Raw genomic sequence first — 6521 nt, forward strand, 5'->3', positions numbered from 1 at the left:
GTGAGAAACTAGTTGCCTCACATTCACTACTGTTATAAGAATGGACCAAATAAGGGACACTGATGTTTTTAAGTGCTTTTAATACCCAACATCAATGTCTGATATTATGAGAGTAAAAATGGCGAATTTGAACAGAGTCTGTTATCTTCCCTGCGTTCACGGCTTTTCTTCTCTTTATAGCGTTTTTCAAAAAAATTAAAGTGTGCAATACCGCCCCCATCTGGTCTGGAGACTGAACTGGACTTAATGCCATTGAGTTATGGAGCTTTGGAGCTGACGTCACAGCGTATGACGTTTACGTCGCTCGGCGCCATTTTTAGTGTCCACAAACCAAAACAAAATAGCCAGAACACCGGTGTTTTCATAGTGTTACCGACCGCAGTGAAGTTGTTTTCAAGTTGGATACTGGATATTCGCGCTCCGCGGAGTTCAGCTCAAGGTTGATACAATTTATGAACGCTAATTTCGGCCAGCTGTTCTTTACTGGTCCCTCTTCAAGCGCTCGGAGTTTCACATAGGGACCGTCAATTTCCGAACACTCCTGTAAATAAATGCCTTGTCTTGTGATCAACTGATACAAAACAGTGGTCATTCATGCTATCACACGAAGACATTCAATAATTTAAATAAATTTAACATTAAATGTTTTCTTCAGTAGCTTCCAAATCGTGTGCCCCATTAATTCAAAATCTGTGTGAAATTGTTCTACTAGACTGTATAGATGAGGCACATTCATCTTTATTACATTTTAACACTTTTCATATATTTTTTTAGCTATTTCTGTAGTCTGAACTCTTTGTGCTTTGCTAGAGTAGTGGTGCAATATGTCAATCGCGGAAAGTTTTGAGTCGATCTCGGCATTAGGTGACAAACTGAACGCCACCAGGAGGCTGAGACCAGCACGTCCTCCTCTGATCGTTTGTACGTTTGTAACTTTATTAAAGAACAACAACAAAAAAATCAACAAAACGTTTTAAACTTAATGACCCAACAACAATAATAATCTCAGTGATTATTGTTTCAGTAAGGTGTTGCTCAAATCTGTGCATTTCGGTTCCATTACCAACTAGCAGAGCAGAACTTTAAAATTAATCAACCACCGCTGTGTTCAGGGAGTCTCATAGAGACTGAGTGTTGAAGTCCCCCAGCAGACCAAGGGAGTCCCCAGGAGGGGCACTCTCCAGCACCCCCTCCGAGGACTCCAAAAAGGGTGGGTTATCTCAACTTGTCATGATCCGTGGTTTTCTGTGTTTATTTTGAGTTTTCCTGTTTCCCTGTGAGTCTCTGTCCTGTCCTCCCCGTTGATTGATCCCCAGGTGTGTCTCGTTTCCTTAATTACCCCGTGTGTATTTAAACCCACCTGTTGTCTGTGTTCCTCGTCGGGTCCTTGTCGTTTGTCAATGTCTAACGGCTCAGTTTTGTATGTGCGCTCCAGTAGAACTGATTAGTCCTGGTAGTGTCTGCTCTCGTGTCTAGTCCTGTGAATCAGTTGCTACCGGTACTTAGCTGTGTGCTAGTCTCTGCCGTGCTGCCTGTATGGACTGTTGAGCTTTATTTTCACCATTAAATCTTCATCATCACCATAACCTGGGTCTCAGCGTCTCTCCTCACCACCGCAACCACAACACCCCATGACACAACTGCTGTTTGGCGCACAAGCACAAACCACCTGTAAGCAGAGGGAGACTACCCTCTCTTTCACCGGGGTAAACCCCAATGTACAGGCGCCGAGATGGGGAGCAACAAGTATGCCCACTCCTGCCCGACACCTCTCAAGGGGGCAACTCCAGAGTTGAAGTATGTCCAGCCCCTGTCAAGACATCAGACAGCCTGGAAGCTCCACTGTTTGATCTTCATCTTTATTACCTCTTGTACATAACTATCGATTTCAACGAGCTCCAGTTCAATCTGAAAAGGTGATTTGGCTGGACTTAGCTAGCTAATTTTTTGTCCCAAAATGGGACCCAAAATTCCTGGCGGCACCCCTGTCTAGGGATAAAGTATTTTAAAATGTTATTTGTTTAGTAAAGCATTATAGCAAAAAACTGTACCCTTCCACTTGTGAAAGTAAATATGTTGGGCTTCCTCTTGAAAAAGATAAGATTAAAAATCCCTCTTGTCCTCTGCCCATAGGTGGAAGAGAATTGGACAAATCCTTGAGTGCTTCTGGTGCCACAGATTGAGTGGCAGCTCTTCAAACCTTAAATAACACAAATTCAAATACAAGACTTCTACTTCCACACAATGTAATGTAAAAAGTACAACAAAATCAGATACTAACAGCTCAAACTTTCAACAAGAAACTTCCATGAAGCACCACTATTCCTCACTTATCTTTGTCACATACCACTTTACTTGTACCAAACAAGTGATCAAGGCGCAGCAGCTGAAAACAAAAATAAGAGTGAGGAAGGCACCAGCTTGACAATAGACAATAAAAAACATTTGAAAAGTTTTGAAACACATTGAAATATTAAATAATGTACTGATTATAGGTCTGAGAACAAACACACAATCTGTATTGTTCCACTTGTACAATCGCAGTTAATAAGGACATGCCAATGAATGTGAGTATTTATCTTAAAAGTTAGTTGACATATATAACCACACATCAAGCTGCAGCATTGGCACAAAACAATGCAGTTAATTTTCAAGAAACACGGTTAAGATAAAAGTAATATCACCACACTTACTGGAAAAGTGCTCAGAGTCATAGTAGAATTCAATTCCACCATACAGTCAGCAGTAGGCTGCAATCAAGCCAGCAGCAAAGGGGCTGTGTAGTTGAGATATAACACTCACGTAAAAAGAGGGAGGTGGACCTCTCAACTGCTTGTAGTGACTTGTAGATGCTTTTCTGTCAACACATTATGCACAATCTGTAATTATATTTACAGACAAGAAAATGTACATAAAGCTTAACATTACTCAATGATGTTTTCGTTGGACTAAGCTAGTGCAGTCGGATCTAGCATACGTAATTTACCCAGAATACATTGCACCGTAAGCATGGTGACATCCATGTTTTAAGTTTATAAAAAACAAACAGCCTACAGTATGACTGTATATATATATATATANTATGGCGTGAAATATAATTTTAGAAGCACTTCTGCCTTAAATTGTCATTATGCAGAGGTGTTTCGTATTTCCTGTGGAATTATGAAATAAAAAAAATAAAGTAAAATTCTGAGATTGTCAGTTTTCAGAAGGGGACAAATAAAACCAATGAGAAAGAGATGAAGCTAGATAGAGAAGTAATCATTTAAATGAAAACCCCTTAGAGGTGTATGCTTTATTGAATTTCCCCATTTTCATTGCTAGCTCATCTGCGACAGCAATAACTGACAAAATGTTTTAGTTGATTAGCTTGTTATTTTGCAATTGCAATACATAATGTGAAGGAATCCACCATTACAAATCAAAGGGATAGCTTAATTTTAAAAAAAAACCAAGGGGGGGCGCTGACCAGATAAGTTTCTGCTGGAAACACCAGAAGGATATTCATCTGTTTCCCAGCAGCAGAGATGAACGGAGGCAGTTTAGAAGGTAAAAGAAATGAAAGTGGGAATTACCAGAAACAGAGAAAAGAGTTGAAAAACAAACCAGAGGGTGTTTGGAGTGTAGTATTGGTGACTCGTCTCCCTCTGCTTGCTTGAATTGCAGTGACCTAGAGCAATTTTTGAACAAATAAGATTGCTTTTGTGTGTGCATTATTTTCTGTTGACATTTGCTAAGCGCTAGAGCTCCTGGCCACAGGAGATAGATGAGGACCCTAAAATGTCTCTGTATGTGCCAGGCCTTTCATGTTACCTTGAGAGTAGCAGCCCTGTTTGTGTAGGGAAAAAGGGAGAGAAGTAGTGTGATTGCCATTCTGTAGACATGCACTGGAGCTTAGTTTCTGGCAGCAGAAGGTAAAGGTTATTGTGCTGCTTTTCTCTCTTGCTGTCTGCTGTCTTTGAGGAAAATAGTCATAAAAATAAAAAAAATGTTCAGTGGTAATCCAGTGTAGATATATATTCCCATTACTGAAGAGACAGTGCGTCTTTGGCAGTTTCCTCATGATGTTTGATGTTTTTGGAAACTTCAAGAAGTCCCCATACATTATATTCAAAGTGTTATACAAACTGAATGGTTGATGAATACGTCAGACATACACTTCCTGGACTTTTTTATTAGGTACACCTTTGTAATTATTAACAGACCCAAACAGACCCAAATCAATGATGAGGAGAAAATAGCTTGCTGAAGTTCAAAGCGGGCCTCAGAATAGAACTCATCTGAAGAAAGAGAATTTAAGTGGCATGACTGACTGTGAAGTCAGATTTCCAGCAGACTTGTGCTCTGCCACAACATCTGACAAACAATAGAAAATAGGGTGAGAAACTAGTTGCCTCACATTCACTACTGTTATAAGAATGGACCAAATAAGGGACACTGATGTTTTTAAGTGCTTTTAATACCCAACATCAATGTCTGATATTATGAGAGTAAAAATGGCGAATTTGAACAGAGTCTGTTATCTTCCCTGCGTTCACGGCTTTTCTTCTCTTTATAGCGTTTTTCAAAAAAATTAAAGTGTGCAATACCGCCCCCATCTGGTCTGGAGACTGAACTGGACTTAATGCCATTGAGTTATGGAGCTTTGGAGCTGACGTCACAGCGTATGACGTTTACGTCGCTCGGCGCCATTTTTAGTGTCCACAAACCAAAACAAAATAGCCAGAACACCGGTGTTTTCATAGTGTTACCGACCGCAGTGAAGTTGTTTTCAAGTTGGATACTGGATATTCGCGCTCCGCGGAGTTCAGCTCAAGGTTGATACAATTTATGAACGCTAATTTCGGCCAGCTGTTCTTTACTGGTCCCTCTTCAAGCGCTCGGAGTTTCACATAGGGACCGTCAATTTCCGAACACTCCTGTAAATAAATGCCTTGTCTTGTGATCAACTGATACAAAACAGTGGTCATTCATGCTATCACACGAAGACATTCAATAATTTAAATAAATTTAACATTAAATGTTTTCTTCAGTAGCTTCCAAATCGTGTGCCCCATTAATTCAAAATCTGTGTGAAATTGTTCTACTAGACTGTATAGATGAGGCACATTCATCTTTATTACATTTTAACACTTTTCATATATTTTTTTAGCTATTTCTGTAGTCTGAACTCTTTGTGCTTTGCTAGAGTAGTGGTGCAATATGTCAATCGCGGAAAGTTTTGAGTCGATCTCGGCATTAGGTGACAAACTGAACGCCACCAGGAGGCTGAGACCAGCACGTCCTCCTCTGATCGTTTGTACGTTTGTAACTTTATTAAAGAACAACAACAAAAAAATCAACAAAACGTTTTAAACTTAATGACCCAACAACAATAATAATCTCAGTGATTATTGTTTCAGTAAGGTGTTGCTCAAATCTGTGCATTTCGGTTCCATTACCAACTAGCAGAGCAGAACTTTAAAATTAATCAACCACCGCTGTGTTCAGGGAGTCTCATAGAGACTGAGTGTTGAAGTCCCCCAGCAGACCAAGGGAGTCCCCAGGAGGGGCACTCTCCAGCACCCCCTCCGAGGACTCCAAAAAGGGTGGGTTATCTCAACTTGTCATGATCCGTGGTTTTCTGTGTTTATTTTGAGTTTTCCTGTTTCCCTGTGAGTCTCTGTCCTGTCCTCCCCGTTGATTGATCCCCAGGTGTGNGTGTGTGTGTGTGTGCGCATGGTTGTGTGTCTGTGTTGCCCTGCGACAGACTGGCGACCTGTCCAGGATGTACCCCGCCTCTCGCCCGGAACGTTAGCTGGAGATAGGCACCAGCACCCCTCCCGACCCCACTGAGGGACAAGGGTGTTCAGAAAATGGATGGATGTAATTGGATTATCTTGATTTAGGACTAAATTCTCTTAATTATAAGTTTTAACAAGTAGCATGAGTTTGATGAAATCCACTGTACATAATAAACAAAAGAACATGTCACACTGTTTAGGCAGAATTGTGTAGTTCATCCAGAATAAACACTAGTTCTACATTCACTTGGGTCAGGATAATATTAATTTATTTATGTCCATAGTTTAGGACAGTGTTTCTCAATCCTGGTCCTCACCCCCCCTGTCCTGCATGTTTTAGGTGTTTCCCTTCTGCTACACACCTGAATTGTATCTCTGGGTGATTAACAGACTTCTGCAGTACTTGATGATCATGCAATCATTTGAATCTTGAATAGTTCTGGAATAGAGGCACATCTAAAACATGCAGAGCAGGGGGGAGGAGAGGACCAGGGTTAAGAAACACTGGTTTAGGACAGAGATTCTGAATTCAATTTAAAAGTTTACTTCAGATGTGTCGGTGTTGAGTCTGTGTCAGTCTACCAATCTGTCCAGAATGTCTCTTGCATGTTCATTACTAATTATAGGAATCCCACCTCCATAGAGTTGTGGTCATTTCTAAGCAAAGTGATTCGTTATATTCAAAGATGTCTGTTTTTCACCACAAGTGAAAAACTTTAAACATAGAATTCTAATCTG

At 40.5% G+C, this 6521-nt stretch overlaps 1 long non-coding RNA gene across 1 annotated transcript in view; it reads left to right on the forward strand.

The window, feature by feature from the left end:
- LOC107834251 (uncharacterized) overlaps positions 1–6314 on the forward strand; it is an 11958-nt gene extending 5644 nt beyond the window's left edge. The window contains exons 2-3 of the long non-coding RNA XR_001660039.1: positions 3538–3540; positions 6302–6314. This is a non-coding gene — a long non-coding RNA (uncharacterized LOC107834251). The remainder of the gene's footprint in view (positions 1–3537; positions 3541–6301) is intronic.
- Positions 6315–6521: the final 207 nt, after the last annotated feature.

This window comes from Poecilia formosa, unplaced genomic scaffold, assembly GCF_000485575.1.
Source record: "Poecilia formosa unplaced genomic scaffold, Poecilia_formosa-5.1.2 Scaffold562, whole genome shotgun sequence".
In the NCBI taxonomy this organism is placed as follows: domain Eukaryota; kingdom Metazoa; phylum Chordata; class Actinopteri; order Cyprinodontiformes; family Poeciliidae; genus Poecilia; species Poecilia formosa.